At 40.2% G+C, this 18,167-nt stretch overlaps 1 protein-coding gene across 6 annotated transcripts in view; it reads right to left on the bottom strand.

Moving 5' to 3' along the window:
* Positions 1-18,167, bottom strand: part of SLC20A2 (solute carrier family 20 member 2) — a 102,535-nt gene that overhangs the window by 44,011 nt on the left and 40,357 nt on the right. The window lies entirely within an intron of this gene.

Raw genomic sequence — 18,167 nt, 5'->3', positions numbered from 1 at the left:
TATTATCACACAGTATGAAATCTGTGTATTTTCTTTGATAGTATTAGGCACATAGAAAGGTGCCTAGCACAGTGTGGTTCTTCATAAATGCTTACTGAATTGAAAAAATTAGGCTCACATAAAATATAATGATCAATCAACATTAAGGTTACATAGGGCAATAAAAGCAGGACACCAAATTTAATGTATACTGTGGTTATAGCAATGTTAAAAATGCATATATAAAAAGAGTGGTTGAGTTTGAGTGGTAGTGTTTGTTATAGATGAGTTTTTTCCTTTCCTCCAAATTAAAATAATAAAATAATATATAATAAACAAAACAAGCACAGACTGAGCGCCCTCTATGCGTGCAATGCTACAGGCATACAATAATAGAGAAAATGCACATGACACACCCAACCTCTTTCTAAGGTGTGTAGCCTATGCAATTCTGCAGGCTCACGTCTCAAGTGAGACAAATGAGAAGCCCACTCTCAAGGCAAAACCCAGTATTTTATGGATATCACAGGCACATTAAATCTATAATGAAAATACAAAATAAAAACTATTTTGGATCAATAGGATCTATCCTAAAATACAAAGTCTTTGGCATAAGACCTGAGATCTGGGCATCCAGGCGTGGTTTTAGCAAGCCCCTACACTAAATGCTGGTCTCAGGGACTGCCTAACCCCCAATAAATCTGCTGCCCCTGGCACCAGTGACTGCTTACATCCTTCAAAGGTATCTGTGAGGTTGAAGCCCATCATTCCAAAAGCCCACCATTCCAAAAGCCTACCATTCCAAAGGCCTGCCATGAGGCAGCTCACTGCACACATACACCCCCGATCCAGCCCCTTGCTGCCCTAGACTCAGGTAACCATCAGGAGATGGCAACTGTCCAACTGCCAACCTGCTGGCTGTACAAGGGGGCAACTTAGCCTACCCTGTACTGCTTAGCTATTCCAAGTCTCAGAACTCCTCAAAAACTCACCCCGCCCTGACCCTTGTTGCTGGTGTCTGCCCTGATCCCAGCCCACCGCATCACATACTCAATAAACCATCTTGTTCAGCGTTTGGCTGCTGGCCCCCGCTACCTCTGCTGAGCCCTGAAACCTAAGACAAAGAATTCCTGAGGAAATCTTGTTTTGTCAGGTTAGGTTGCCAGCAGGGCAAACAAGAGCCATGTTCAACAAATATTTACTGAGAATCTCCTTTGTGACAATCACTAGGAATATAATGAGTAAAAATGAATGTGGTCCTGCCACATACAGGGCTGGCAGTCCAGGAAGGGGACCAGACACTAATCAGATAAACTCAGTGCATGACTACAGACTGATAAGTGCTACAAGGAAGGAGGCCCGTGTCACACAGCATTGCGAGAGCATGGATGGGGCCAGGATGGGCTCACCTGCAATCTAAGGACACGGAGTGAACTCTGGGACTGGAGGGGCTATTCCAGGCACTTCCCAGGTGGGAAGGAGACAAATGAGGAGGTAGGCCAGTGTGAGGACATCACAATGCAAGTTAGGCCGGGCCACACTGCACTGCCACCACCATGAGAACAAGGGAGTGACTGACGCTGCAGGGTTTTAATCAGAGGGGTGCTGCCCCGATCAGACTTACACCTTTAAAAGATTATTCTGGCTGCAACATGGAGAATGAACTGGACAGAAGTTGAGTGTGATGTGGAGATACTAATTACGAGGCCACAACGTGGTTCGGGCACAAGGGAGGCCTCCTGAACCCAGCCTGGTGAGGGTGATGATTTCAGGAGGTCCTTCAGTGGCTCAAGTCAGTAGGGGTTGGTGATGGTTTCCATACGGGTGTCGAGAGGGGAGAGAGGGTCTTGTGGAACTGGACTGAAGAATAACTGAGTGTGTTTTGTCTCTTTCGCATTGCTTTTAGGTATTAGGATGGGGGGTGACCACAGGCTCACTTTGGACACACAGAGGTAAGTCACAGGAGCACAGGTGAGGAGTGCGGTGGGCTGAGCACCCGAGCAGGTGTGGCCCCAGCCTAGTTCTGCTTGGGGAGGGTTTTTATCATCTTTACGATTTGGGGGGGCGGGGGCACCATTTCAGACCAGGGGTTCCCTCTCCTAGTTAGATAACCCCGAGTAACTTATTTCCACAGTTGCATCTGTGTTCATTACTTGCGCTTTCCTCCTTCACCTTCACACCCTCAGTAACCAGCTCCAGTCCAGGACACATCTGGCCGAGGAGAAGGGCTTGTCGCTTGTGAGACCTAAATGATTTCTATCTTGCATTGTATTTACAAGGCTTATTTGGTGTTGCCAAGTAGCAACACCTTGATTTTCCCCTCTTTCCATTACTTGTCAAACATGAGCAAAAGAAAACAAAGTGCTTACAGAACAAGATGGTGAAGCTGCTGACGCCACTGCAGGAGGCCAGGGTGGCATCTGCCGAGAGTACAGAAAGCCCACATTCACCGTGGCTGTGGTCTGACCAGGGGTGGCACCTAAGAGCTCTCGTTATTTGAAAGTAAGATTTTGAAGGTGGGTAATCGAATCAGTGGAGAAAAGATTGACTTATCAATCATGAAGTTGGGACAACTTGCTAACCATCTGAAGGGCAGGAAAAAAGCTAGAGGCCGACCTCACGCCAAAACAAATGGAAGATATAGATGTAAAAATTGAAACGTGAAGAGAGTAAAAGAAAACACAGGTAAATATTTACTTAATATTGGGATGGGGAAGCCTAGAGATGACATCAAAGGTCGTTAAGGAAGAGCAGACACATTGGAGTTCACGGAAATCACGTAGCTTGGAGAGAGAGAGGACTGAAGTGTGCAGGCAATGCCTGGAATTGCCTCTTCTCTTCCTCAGCAATGATTCTCAACAGGGTGCAATGCTGTTTAGAACTGCCAGCTACTGCCTAGCTTCTTTCTGACTCTTCTACCACAGCTTTTCTGCAAGAGGTCAGAGCACGCTAGAGGGTTGGAACAAACTTTCTGACTCTCTCTCCTTCCCCTGGGATTCACAAGACTGAAGGTTACAAGTGATTCTTCAATTTTCAAATGCCACCGACCTCTTGCATTTTAGAGAGGGACCTTAGAGTGTTTTGAACTACTGCAGGAGGTACTGACCGGTTTCCTAAGTTCTATCTCCCAAACATGTAACATTAAAAAGAGCTTCATTTTCTTTGCTCAGTACCCTAATACCTTCTGAAAAAATGTCTCCATTTATGGTTCCACCTGCTATCACTTCTGTTTCCTTGATCTCAGAACTGACTCTTCTCTCACCAGCCCAAGGAGCAACCTGGCAGGACTCAGGTGTTTATAGATTCTTTTCCTAGAACTTCCTCTAGGAGTATCTGCTTCAACTCTAGCCTCTTATCTACATTAGAAATCTGAATGTTTAAGTGAAAACAAACTTTCTCACATTATTTCTGGAAGATATGTATACTGTTTAGAAACAGGAATGTTGCTGAGATGCAGCACTTGGTGGACACGTATGCCGCAAGAGCTCTGGGTGGGAGGACCTCTTCTCTGGAATGCCCCCGAAGGTAACATCAAAGGTGACCTCTCCAAGCAAACATGCTAAGGAGATGTCTCTCCCAGCCCCTCCTCCCTCAGCCTCAGAGTCCTATCATCTCCTTAATCGCCAGACCAGTCCCAGACAACCAGGTCTGGAGTAGACGGTGACTTATAAAGTCCCCAGGGGACTTGCCCTTTTAAAAGACTAGCCCATAGCCAGTCTCCTTTCCATGTGTTTGCTTCTGGCCTGTTAGGATCTGTTCCCTGAGATTTCACGGACTGCCCCCAGATCAAGCCCCGTCCCAACACATGATGGGAAGGAGTCAGGTCCCCATGCAGAGGACCTGGTGCTCAGAAGTAATTTTCCAACACCTCCCCTAAAACCCAAGGTGCCTACACCCTCCCTGCCCTCTAACAATGTAAAGCCCATTTTCATGAAAGCAAGGGTGGAATCTTGATTCTGACACTTAGGTAGAAATAGGAAGACACCGATATCTCTCCAATGGTACAATGTAAAATCTAATGACTCAGCAATACGTGGGTCAGCCTGACAACTCAGATAAAAAATCACTAGCTTCTCCTGATAATATTTAAATAAAATGGAAGATTCAGTTTTGGAATTTTATTATTTGCAAAATAGTACAGCAGAAACATTTTTTCCACATTCAGGTTGTAGGTCTTGTTATAAGTATTTCTATTAACATCATTTTTGAGTAGTTCACAAAAGCATCTATTTTACACTCTTAAATTTAAAAAAATAATTGAAAAGTCATAATATGTTTATGGTAGAAAATATTGAGTTTCATATTTTCACACTAATGATAAAAAATCAAAACATTACAAGAATGGCTCTGAAACTTGACTGAACTATCTTTAAATAGCAAATTTATAAATATGCAAAGCTGTCTGGGAACACAGGAGCCTGGAGAAAGGCAAGTTATTTTGACTGAGAGAAAAGCAAGGAAGAAAGCAGGAAAGGAAGGGGGTGGGTAGAGAGGATGACGAGGGAATAGAAAGGGGGGTAGAGAAGGGGGAAGAAAATGACATCTGAAGAAAAGATAAGACAATCAAGCCAACTGTGAGACCCGGCTTAGAGTACAGGACACAGGCAAAACAGCGCAGATAACAGAAGCAGGAAGAAGCAGGAAGCAGGCTTGCTCACCAAGGACAACCAGCCCGGCAATAAAGCTATCAGACATCCAAAGTGAACAAGGCGCAGATTTAAATGTAAACCAGAGAAGTGGCAAGTGCAGTTTGCTAATATGCTGTGGCTCCTGCCCAGCACCTAATGTCCTTCACCTTCTCCTTTTCTTTCCCCTGTTAAAGAAAAGCAACATTTGTTTCTACTGAATGGAGAAGAGAAAAAAAGCAAAGGACCTACAGAGGCCCTTGATCCACTCCAGTCCAGCCAGCTATTGGCTACAGAACCCTGAGCAATCCACTTAAAGGACTCATCTAAAGAATGACAATAATGGTACATAACATGGTGATTGTATACAGGCAGTAGCTCAGTGACAGAAATCACAACATGATGACTACTATCATTATTAGCAGATAAAGCCCTGGGGCAATGGTCAGGAAACCTGAGGCTCAATCCCAGCTCTGTTACTAACTAGCAGTGTGACCTCTGGTAAGTCGCGTACACTCTCTGAATCCTGTTTCATTGGTGCTAGAATCAAATCTTCTGTATACAAAGTGTTTTGTAAGTTATGCTTAGCATCAAGCAACTGGAAGTTATTGGTATCACTGTAGTCCAGGAAGAACTTGAGTTTCCAAAATGCTTCTAGAAGGATCTTATGCTCCGACCTCCTCTAGTAGTCTGTGAATATATCCAGCTGACTTCCCTCTATGTGCAAACTCTAGCCTTGTTTTTTGTTAAAGACTGACATATATTATAAGGCACAGGAACTTTTTTGAGGGAGGTGAACAGGTAGAAAAAACAACCCCTAAAAAGTGCTAAAAAGTCATTACACTAAGTGGTAAAGCCACTTTGGAAAGCAGTTCCATTCCGAGGTATGTTTACCCAAGAGAAGCAAAAACATATGTCCACACAGGAAACTTTTCATTCTATATCTTGAGTATGGTGGTGGTTACACTATTTTTCATGTATGTCAAAATTCATGAAACTTTATACTTGAAATTGGCAAACTTTATTGTACCTCAATAAAGTGACTAGAAAATAGCACTGGAATATATAAATATCTGAGGTAATGGATGTGTTAATTAACAGATGGGAGAAAGCCTTTGCAATCAAATGATCACAGTATACACTTTAAATATTTTACAATTTTGTCAATTATACCTCAATAAAGCTGAGGAGAAAAAAGAAAACAATATTGGTCATAAAAGGTAATATTCACTTTTGATATTTTTCCTTTCCTATACTGCCAACATTGTCTTACCTGCCCCCAAGTCCCTAGGGTAAGTTATAATATATTGGTTAAATAGTGAAAAAGAAAAAGAAAAAGAAAAAGAAAGAGAGAGAGAAAGAAAGAAAGAAAGAAAGAGAAAGAAAGAAAGAAAGGAAAGAAAGGAGAAAAGAAAGAAAGAAAGAACATTCCACTCACACACAGTAAAACCAGTCATTCCAACCAACAGAGCAAGGCCTTGGGGACAAGTTGTGACACTTTGTTTAAAACAATGACTCAATTTCCAAGTTCATCTATGCTGTCACAAAAGGTAAGGTTTTCTTCTCTTTTACATCTGAACAGTATTCCATTGTGTATGTACCACAGCTTTTTTATCCATTTATGCTAAGTGAAACTGCAGTCAAAGAAAGACAAATACCATATGATCTCACTTATAGGTGGGCTCTAATCAACAAAATAATTCAATAAACAAAGTAGGAATAGGAGCATAGATACAAAGAACATACTGACAGCTGTCAGAGGGGAGGGGTGGCAGACCTTGCAAACTCGTCAGGCTGGGTCAGATGCATGGCATCCCCAGGACTCTACCTTGAACTGGCAGGGTATCAGGTAGTGTGAGGGTGTTCTTTATGACATCTCAAAAGTTCTCAGAAGTTCAAGAAAATAAGCAAATAATTTGAACTGTGAAAAAATACTGAAGTACAAAGATGTTTATTAGAGTCATTTATTATGGTCATGAAAAAGAGGACACTGTTTAACTATCCCCAAACAGGAGGATGGCCGAGGAGGTACTGGCGACTTCTAAAGATGAAATATTATGTAGTCACTAAAATGATTTAACTTGAGAGTATTTCCTGACATCAAAACATAGTAATGCTAAATTAAAAAACCACTACACAAAATGGTATGTGCCGTATGATTTCAACTGTGTTTACAAATGCACTGGCAATAAGACTTCAAAGAAATACACCAAACTTCCGGCCAAGATAGAGGCGTAGGTACACACACTTCACTTCCTTCCACAACCATAAAAAGAAATACAACTACCTCAAAACTAAAAACAACCAGAACTACTAGAAAATCGAACTGCATGTAAGTCCAACAAATAAAAATATAAAGCAGAAATACTCATCCAGACAGGTAGGAGGGGTGGAGCTGGGGCGCAGAGGATGCGGTGTGGTGGCAACAGTGGTACCAAGGCAGTGGCTGTGGCCGGCCAACAGAAAGCGCAGTCACATATTATAAAACCTGGGAGGGACACCTGGGGAGCACTCCCAGCACCAGACCAGACTGTGTAGCTCATGGCTCCAGCGCCAAGGAAAATAAAGCCTCATTGCTTCTGACTGTGAAAACCAGTGGGGGGTAAGGCAGCAGAAGAAACCATCAGTCTCTCAGCAGAGTCTGCTTGTTTAGAGGGCCCCCACGGTCCTAGAACATCCACAGACCCACCGACTCTGGGAACCACGGCCAGAGCAATAGCTAGAGGGGCACCAGTCCTATATGGAAAGTGGAAGAAACGCCTGGAAAAGGGGCGAGTGCTGAGCAAGTGGCATTGTTCTTTCTCGGACTCCTCCCCCACATACAGTGCCACAACATGGTGAAACAGCTCACCCCACACTGATGAATACCTAAGGCTCCATCCCTTATAACGTAACAGGTGTGACAGCTCTACCTAAGGCAAAGGCAAACACAGAGAGCCATCAAGTTGAGCAGGCAGAGAAGTATGGCCCAAAAGAGGGAGCAGGTCCAGGTTCAAGTGGGAGAACTAATTGACGAGTAGAAAGCCAACCTAACAGATTCAGATTCAAAACACTGGTGATAACGAAGCTCACAGAATTGAGAGACATGATTGAGTATGGCAAACACATAAGGGAAGAAGTGAAGGCTATACTAAGTGAAATGAAGGAAAATCCACATGAAACCAATGGTAAAGGGAAGAAAGTCGAGGTTCAAATCAATGATTTGGAACATAAGGAAGAAATAAACCGTCAACCAGTACAGAATGAAGAAACAAGAATTGAAACAACCAAGGAGAGGCTTAGGAACCTCTGGGGCAACTTTAAATGTACCAACACCTGAATAAGCTTGGCTTTGCCTGGGAATCTCCTAGCCCAGCACAAGTAACAGCCATCTCAGATTGCTTTATAGTGCATGCAGGGTGCCCCGGGCAAAACACAGGTTGGGGCTGAGCTTGGCCTGCACCACCCAAGAAACCCCAGGGCCAGCGCACCCAGTGGACAGCTACAGATCACCTTGGAGTACCACCACCCTGACGCTGCACAGCTGATCCGCCATGGAGGGCAGAGGGTGGTGGTAAGAGGTCACAGCTAGTCCTTGCAGGTGACTGACCTGGGTAAATCTCTCCCACTGATTTTCCAATAGCAACCCAGGCTCAACTACAAGAGGAGGGTGTACTCAGCCTACATGAAGGGTGCAACTTGAGTACCCAGCTTGGGTGACAAGGGAGACGGTACCACTGGACCCTATAGGACATCTACTACATTAGGCCACACTACCAAGACACAGAGTCAAAGAAACTCTACCTAATACACAGAAACAAACACAGGGGGGCTTCCGAATTGAGCAGGCAAAGAAACATGGCCCAAAGGAAAGAACAGATCAATATTCCAGAAAAAGAGCTAAATGAAATGGAGATAATCAATCTATCAGATGTAGAGTTAAAATACTGGTTATAAGGATGCTCAAGGAACTTAGGAGGACCTCAGCAGCATAAAAAGATCCAGTCAGAAATTAAGGATACACTAATTGAAATAAAGAACAATTTACAGGGAAACAACAGTAGAATGGATGAAGCTGAGAACCAAATCAATGATTTGGAACATAAGGAAGCAAAAGCAACCAATCAGATCAAGAAGAAGAAAAAAATAATTAAAAAAAATGAGGATAGTATATGCAGCTTCTGAGACATCTTCAAGAGGTTCAACATTTACATCATAGGGGTGCCAGAAGGAGAAAAGAAAGAGCAAGAAATTGGAATTCTATTTGAAAAAATAATGAAAGAGAATTTCCCTAATTTGGTGAAGGAAATAGACATGTAAGTCCAGGAAGAACAGAGTCCCAAACAAGACAGATACAAAGAGGCCCACTCTAAGACACATCATAATTAAAATGCTAAACATTAAAGATAAAGAGAGAATCTTAAAAGCAGCAAAAGAAGTTAGTTACCTACAGGGGTAACCCATAAGACTGTCAGCTAGGAGGGACTGTTGGGGAATATTCAAGGTCATGAAAAGCAGGGACCTACAGCTAAGATTCCTCTACCCAGAAAAGCTATCATTTAGAATCAAAGGGCAGATAAAGAGCTTCCCAGACAAGAAAAAACTAAGGGAGTTCATCATTACCAAACCATTATTATATGAAATGTTAAAGAGATTCATTTAAGAAAAAGTAGATCAAAACTTTGATCCAGTGATGCCACTGCTGTGATTATATACCAGTTCAAAAGAACCCATGTGCCCCTATGTTCAGAGCAGCACCACTGGCAATAGCCAAGTGCTGGGAACAGCCTTGGTGCCCATCAGTAAATGAGTGGATCAAAAACTGTGGTACATTTACACAATGGAATACTGTGCAGCAGAAAGAAAGAAGGAACTCCTGCCTTTAGCTACAGCATGGATGGAACTGGAGAGTACTATGCTTAGTGAAATAAGCCAGGCAGCAAAAGACAAATACCATATGATCTTCTCCCCTATAAGGAGAACCTAATAAACAAAACAAACAAACAATCAACATAGAACTAGAGGCATGGAAACAAGGAACAAACTGACAGTGACCAGAGGGAATGGGGGAGGGGGAGAAATGGGAAGAAGGGGAAGGGTCTAGTCAAGGAACTAGTATAAATGACCCAAGGACATTGAAAACAGGGCGGGGATTGACTGGAAGCAATGGGTGAGGCGGGGCAATGGAGAGCAATGGGGAAAAATTGGGACAAGTGTAACAGAACAATAAAAAAGAGAGAAACAAAACAAAACCCTGAGAAGCAGTATGTGTCACTTCCATGCCAAGGCCCTTTAGAATGGCCATGCCTACTCCATGTTTTTCCTCTTCGATAGTGATTTCAGAGGATCCAATTAAGTACTTTCAAGGCTTTAAACAAAAAAGCATGTGTGGAAGACCTCCACCAACTCCACTGACTTACATTAGACTATGACGCAAACGAGTAACAAATCTTTAGTGTTAAGCCCCCCCCCAAAAAAGATGAAGAATAAAATTGCCAAAAATACATATATTTCAACAATTGAATCGAAAAAACAAACTAAGCAAACAAGAAGAACAGAGACAGAATCATAGATACTGAGAGCATTTTGATGGCTGCCAGATGGGAGGGGCCTATGGGGGGATGGGTGAAGAGGTGAGGGGATTAAGAAGTACAAATAGGTAGATACAGAATAGCCGTGGGGTGTAAAGTACAGCATAGGAAATGGAGTAGCCAAAGAATTTATATGCATGACCCATGGACATGAACAATGGTGGGGGGATTGCCTGAGGGAGAGGGCACTGCTTGGCGGAGGGGAGCAAAGGGGGATAAATCAGGACAACTGTAATAGCATAATCAATAAAATATAATTAAAAAATTTTAAATGATGTACCCTTAATAAAGCTGGCTTTTAAAAACTAAAGGAAAAAAAGTGGCTTTCTCTAGGTACTCTGCTTTTTTAAATATCCAAAATTTGTTACCATGAGCAATTACCACTATTATCATTAGAGAAACCCTTCAGAACACTACAAAGAATATATTTTTTTAAAGTTAGGAACGTGCCATTAAAATATGCTGAGTGTTCGCTAATGAAATGAATTTCACATGAATCTGTTTTCAGCCTAGGTCTCTCAGACAATTTTCTTCAAGCTTACACTCTCCAACCTTCTAGTCTCTTTACTTATCTTATCTTTGTTTTTCACTTTCAAGAACACCCTTTGTTCTGGTATCTAAGTTGTAGAGCCTTCGATTACATTCCCGTTTGCAGGATTCTGAAGGTCCATCCTCAGTCACACCTGGTCTTTTCTCTAGGCTCCTTCCCGCATCTTCCTTATGCTTCACTTGATTGAGCCGAGCACTTCGCAGGCCTTTTCACTGAAGCAGTATTTGAGATTAATGCATACCAGAAACAGCCTGTAACTTTTTTTACTCTTACTTTGGTTCACAGAATTAGAGTCACAGAACATTAGAGTTTGATGGGACTTTGAAGTCCTCCAGTCCAATTTTGGTAATTTTGAAGATATAACTGTCATACTGAGAGTGTAAGTTAGATTATGATTCCCTAAATGCGTCATCTATTTACTCTGTAAGAAGTACTGAAATGAGAGCAAAGTGAAGACACTAGGAAGTGATGCTGCTGGTTGACCTTCATCAGGCCTCCTTAATGATACTAGCTCCTGTTTCAGGACTTGAGATTCTTTCAGGTCCTGGCCAAACCTTGGGATGGGGAGGCAGAGACAACAGAGAAAGAGGAAAGGTTGATAAAGAGAACGGGTTACTAAGCATGTTGCAGAGCCTTCATCCTTGGAAATTTTCAAGATTAGATGATATCTTTAGGTCACGTCCAACTCTATTATTCTACACCAACCAGAGACCACAGGACTAGGAAGAGGCAGTTTAGTCTGGAACAATGAACCACAGGATTGTTTTGTGGGAAGAGGGGGTGGAAATTTCTGACCCTTTCTTGGGCAAGTGCAATCAACGGCCTTCATAAATTTATGGAACATGAACAAACTTATTTGGTCTTCTCTCCAAAGTTTCCACTGCAGACCCTGCGGACTCAGCTCTTCAAAACCATTTCTCGTCTCCAGCCCTCATTCCTGCTATAATCACCCTCTCTATCCTGCATTTTTGTCATTCTGACATTTAAATACTTTTTGGCTCATAACGCATTTGTGTTATTTAGATGTTTTCCACATAGCCTTTTGCTCTCTTGGAAGGCATTATATAAATTTATTAAGTAAATATACTTTTAAAAGGGGAAAGAAATAAAAAGCAAAAATAATTAAAATGAGATAAAGTTAAAAGAGTTAGAATGATTTGTCCTGAAGAAAGAGAAAATTGAGACAGTCCTACATGAAATATATTTTAAACAACTGGAAGTCTGCCTCAGGAGGTGTAAGTGCTATTTCCTTGGAGATGTTCAGTTGGAATCTTAATGACTGTATGATGAAGTTACAGTAAGAAAGTTTTTACTCACTTTTTCGATTTTAAATATATAATATATAATTCAATAATTCCATGAAGCAGTTACTACGGTATAAGGAAATACATTATCAGCCACTCTAATTTAAAGATATAGCAAACAGTCTTTCATTGTCCTAAGAAAGGCTACACTCAGGAGGAAAAATTGTAACTGAATGTGCTGCTGTACACTGAAGTGATCTCCCACTGGAAATGTGGGATTACCTGCAGTAGAGATTTTAAAAGTGATATTACCACCTAGTTGGATTGGAGTGTTTTAGATAAAATATGGCTTGTAAGCAAGGGGTAAGACTAGCTGAACTTTTTACACTATCCCCACTCTAAGACAGAAATAGCTGCTAAACATTTTCCCTTTCCATATTACACTATAGATTGATTGCCCCCTCCCCAGATGTTCTAGGTAATTTTTTCCTTTTGTCATAACCAAAAATAGGTTTGTTTTCATGAGCAAATCACTTAACATCACTTCTATCAAATGGCAAACCTAGGATGACTTGTTCCTATTCTGTGCCCTGAAGTGCTGGACTGTTTGGCTACCTTCCAAGAGCTACATTAGGAAAATACTTTCCCTTCAGTCACAGTTTAAAATGAAACTAAGTGTGTAAATAGATAGATATATTGGTTCTTACATATTTATTTGCTAATTGTTCCAATTATAGTAAGAGCTCAATAATATGAACGATAACTTATAAAAACACTGATTCCTGTTACTTTCTATTAATACAACACTAATCTAAACATAGGAGTTGATAGATGAAGATTATTATCTTAACTATTTTCCATGCTTAACTTTCAGTCCCATATTTCTTGTTCTCATTCCAGAGGCTATTAAGCAATAGTTCTTAGGCAGCAGAAAAAGCAAGAGAGGACAAATAATTATGAAGTTGATTTTGTCCAACTTTTTCTTTTTGCAATGTAGGAAAGTCTGTTCAAGTCTCTGAGGAACTTCATTAGAACTCTGCAAGCCTGATCTAATTCCGCCAATAACTCGCCAAATTCAGAGTGTAAACAGCCTGAACAAGGCAATAAGTCAGGTGAACGTTTAGCAGTTCTTTGTATCTCCCACTGAGCTACTGAAATTGAAATATTTTCACTAAATTAAGAAATCATAACCATTTGCTTGAAGGAACCATGGAAATAGGTTAAAAATAAAAGAAAAGTAAGACCGCTTATAAGATTTCTTTGGAAATGACTTCCTAATTCTAAGGGTGTTCCAGGCCTTAATTCTTTAGGCATAATTAAGATAAACTTTCCTGAGCAAGTTGCTGGCTCTTGTTGCCTGTGTTTCCTTTAGAAAACTTAGAGCTAGGCAGGATGCTTTGCTGGGAACATAAAGAACTTTCTTATAACTATAAAGCAACCAGACATAAGATGCTCTTTAGTGAAAGTGTGCATGTGTGTGTGTGTGTGTGTGTGTGTGTGTGTGTGTGTGTGTTCAAATTACTGTCTGGTATCACTTCCTTTCAGCCTAATGAACCTCTTTTAGTATTTCCTGTGAGGCAGATCTGCTAGCAATGGATTCTCTCAGTTTTTATTTACTTGACAATGTTTTTATGTCATCTTCATTTTTGAAATATAGCTCTGCAGGATACAGAATTCTCCCAGCACTTTAATTTTTCTTCTCATTGCCTTCTGGCCTCCACTGTTTCTGATGAGAAGTCAGCTGTTAATCTTACAGGGGGTTCCCTTATATTGTACTTGGCAAGTCACTTCTCTCTTGCTGCTTTCCAGATTTTCTCTCCATCTTTCAAATTGTGACTATTATATGCCTGAGTGTGATCTCTTTGTGTTTATCCTAATTGGAGTTTAAGTATTTTGGATGTGTATATTAGTGATTTTCATCAAACCTGGTAATTTGCCAGCCATTACTTTGAACATTTTTTCCTGCCCCTTCTACTTATGATATTCCTATTGGTAAACTTAATGGTGGCCTATAGTTTTCTAAGGTTCTGTTCATTTTTCTTCGTTCTTTATTCTTTTTGTTCTTCAACTGCATAATCGCTAAAGCTTTATCTTCAAATTTGTTGATTCTTTACTCTGACAACTCAAATTTCCTGTTGAGTCCTTCTAGTGAGTTTTTCTTTTTTAAATTTGGTTATTATACTTTCCAACTCCAGAATTTCCTTTCTAAAAAAATTTTTATCCTCACCTAAGGACATTTTTCATTGCTTTAGAGAGAGAAACATTGACAAGCTTCCCTCTTGTATGTGCCCAAACCAGGGATAAAACCTGCAACCTGGGTATGTGCCCTGACCAGGAATTGAACCCATGACCTTTCAGACATGAGAGACAATGCTCCAACTGAGCCACACCTGCCAGGGCCAGAATTTCTGTTTGTAAAAAGAAAAAAAAAAAGAGTAATTGTGGGAAACATAAAATTCATCATTTAACAATTTTTAAATGTACTATTCAGGGGCATCAAATAAATTCACATCATGCAAACATAACCACCATCCATCTACAGAACTCTCTTCATCTTATAAAACAGAAGCTTTATGTACCCACTAAACAATAACTTGTCATTCCACCCACCTCATCCCCTTACAATCACCATTCCACTGTTTCCACGAATCTGACTACGCCAAGTACATCATATGAGTAAAATCACACTGTATTTGTCTTTTTGTGACTACTTTATTTCAGTTAACATAATGTCTACAAAATTCATCCATGTTGTAGCATAAGTGAGAACTTTCTTCCTTTTTTAGGCTGAATTACATTCCACTGTAGTTATATAGCACATTTAGTTTATTCATTCATCTGTCAATGGATATTTGGGTTGCTTCTACTTCACGGCTATTGTGAATATGCTATTAAAATGAATATACAAATACCTCTTCAAGTCCCTGCTTCCAATTCTTTTGGGTATATGCCCAGCACTGCAATTTCTGGGTAATATGATAACTGTTTTTAATTTTTTGAGGAGCCGCCATACAGTTTTGCACAGTGACTAAACCATTTTACATTCCCACCAGCAGTGCACAAATGTTCCAATTTTTCCATATCCTTGCCAGCATCTGTTATTTTCTGTTTTATTTTGTACTAGTAGCCATCCTAATGGTGTGGGGTGATATCTCATTGTGGTTTCAATTTGCATTTCTCTACTAATTAGTGATGGTGAGCATCTTTTCATGTGCCTGTTGGCTATTTGTATATCTTCTTGGGAAAAATGTCTATTCGAGTCCCTTGCCCATTATTTAATCAAGTTGTTTGTTTTCTTGCTGTTGATTTGTAGGAATTCTTTATATGTATATTCTGGATATTAACCCCTTATCAGATACATGATTTGCAAATATTTCTTCCCATTCTGTAGGAACCTTTTCATTCCATTTTGCCTTTAATGTACAGAAGCATTTCGATGTCATTCAATCTACCTATTTTTAGTTTTGTTGCTTGTGCTTTTGGTATCCCACCTGCACTCGGTTCTCTTTTTATCATTTCTATTTCTTTAAAGATAGACTCTACTTGATGAGTCACTAACACTATATCTTCCTCTATTTCAAGAATGATTTCTTCTAAGTCTTTGAACATATTTATAATAGCTGCTTTGAAGTCTTTGTCTTTTAAATTCAATATATGGGTCCCCTCAAAAGCAGTCTCCATTTTCTGCTTTATTTTTCCTGTGTATGCTTCACACTTTCCGGTTTCTTTACATGACTCAAACTTTTGGTTGAAAACTGGACATTTTAGATAATATACTATAGCAACTCTGTTACTGATATCCCCCACCCCCAGAGATTTGTTGTTCTTATTGGGTTGTTTGTTCATTTGGCTGAACTAATTCTGGGAAGTCTACTTTCCCTACAGTGTACAGCTACTGATGTCCTTTTTCATAGTTTTTCCTTTGTATTTACAGTTTTGTCTGGCTTGCTAAGGACAACCCATGGGACAGCATGAGCCACTTAATGGTCAAAGATAGTTCTTAACCCCCTTCACTAGTTAGATTTTCACCCTTTACCGTGGATGTGTGTGGTTTAGAGACTACTTTCACAGTTCAGGGACCAAGGGATGGAAGAAAGGTCTAAATATAAAGAGGCTGCACAGGGGTAACTTCTGGGGAGTTGAAATTATTATGTTTCCAGTCTATGTTGATAGTAGTAAAACCCTGAACATGTGTAAAAACTCATCGAGTTGTATACCAGCAAACATGAATTTTACTGTATGTGAAATTTTTTTAAATGGTCAGGATTTGACTTTTAAAAAAAGATACCTTTACATCTGTATTGCTCTTACATAACTGGATCCAATTTGATCACTGAGTTCTTTAGCAATACACTACTTAATATTTAATGTGAAGATAGGGGGGGAAAGGCTTTCTTTTATAGTCTTGACTACTGAGTCATTTCTTCTCAGAACACAATAAAGATTAAACTTTTTAAAAGGTGTAATATTCTAATACTGTACTTAAGAGAATCTTACAAGAGAGTCTGAAAGCTCAAACTCTTGGGCCAAAGAGCCAAGTTTTGAATTAAAAAAAAGTTTTTGATTGACTGTGGGAGAAGGGGGGGGCAGGACGGGGGAGAGCAACGGAGGAAAAATGGGGGGGAAGAAAAGGTATAATTTATCAAATTGCTCTAAGTCATAGTCAGCTTTAGAGAAAAAAACATCCTTATATCTGGAAAACAAAAAAATTAAAAAACCAGCAGTGTTTCAAATAAAAAAGTAATAAAAATGATATTCATTATTACCAGTTTAAAAAAAAGTCCTTGAAGGTAATTAAAAGTGCTGCTTTTAAGGGTAAGAAAACAAAATAGCCTTATTACTGATACAGAGAAAGTTCTAGTGGTTTGGATGAATAGATCAAATCAGCCACAACATTCCCTTAAGTCCAAGCCTAATCCACAGCAAGGTCCCAAATTTCTTCAATTCTATGAAGGCGGAGGTGAGGAAGCTGCAGAAGAAAAGTCTGAAGCTAGCAGAGGTTGATTCATGAGGTTTAAAGAAAGAAGACATTTCCATAACAAAAAAGTGCATGGCAAAGCAGCAAGTTATCCATATCTAGCTAAAATATTAATGAAGGTGGCTACACTAAAAAAGATTTTCAATGTAGATGAAACAGTCTTATATTAGAAGAAGTCACATAGGACTTTCATAGCTAGAGAGAAATCAATGCCTGGCTTTAAAGCTTCAAAAACCAGGCTGACTCTCTTTTTAGGGGCTAATGCAGATGGTGACTTTAAGCTGAAGTCAATGCTCATTTACCATTCCAAAAATCCTAGGGCCCTTAAGAATTATGCTAAATTTACTCTTCCTATGCTCTATAAATGGAATGACAAAGCCTGGATAACAGCACATCCTGTTTTACGTGTTTTACTAAACATTTTAAGCCCACTGCTGAGACCCACTTACTGTTCAGGAAAAAAAAAAAAAAGAGATTCCTTTCTACATATTATTAATTGACATGCACCCAAGAGCTCTGATGGAGATATACAATGAGAATAATATTGTTTTCATGCCTGCTAACACAACACCAATTCTTCAACTCATGGATCAAGGAGTAATTTCAACTTTCAAGTCTTATTAAAGAAATACATTTAGTAAGGAGCTGTCACAGATAGTGGATCTGGACAAAGTAAATTGAAAACTTTCAGGAAAGGATTCACCATTCTAGATGCCATTAAGAATGCCTGTGATTCATGGGAAGAGGCCAAAATACCAACATTAATGGGAGTTTGGGAAAAGTTGATTCTGACCCTCAAGGATGACTTTGACGGGTTTAAGACTTCAGTGGAAGAATTAATTGCAAATGTGGTCAAAACAGCAAGAGAACTATAATTAGAACTGGAGTCTGAAGATGTGATTGAATTGCTGTAATACTATGCATGAGGAGTTGCTTCTTATGGATGAGCAAAGGAAGTCGTTTCTTGAAATGGAATCTGCTCCCCATGATAATGCTGTGACAATTGTTGAAATGTTAACAATGGAGTTAAAAAAAATCTTATTTGTTTATTTTTAGAGAGAGGGAAGGGAGGGAAAAAGAGAGGAAGAGAAACATGAATATGTGGTTGCCTCTCGTGCGCCCTCGTGCGCCCCTAAATAGGGGCCCGGCCCACAACCCAGGCATGTGCATTGAGTGGGAATCGAACCAACAACCCTTTGGTTCGCAGGCCTGTGCTCAGTC

Source organism: Furipterus horrens, unplaced genomic scaffold, assembly GCF_987537825.1.
Source record: "Furipterus horrens unplaced genomic scaffold, mFurHor1.1.pri manual_scaffold_12, whole genome shotgun sequence".
In the NCBI taxonomy this organism is placed as follows: domain Eukaryota; kingdom Metazoa; phylum Chordata; class Mammalia; order Chiroptera; family Furipteridae; genus Furipterus; species Furipterus horrens.
The sequence above is the reverse complement of the archived record's forward strand: the minus strand, read 5'-3'. Positions and strand labels throughout refer to the sequence as shown.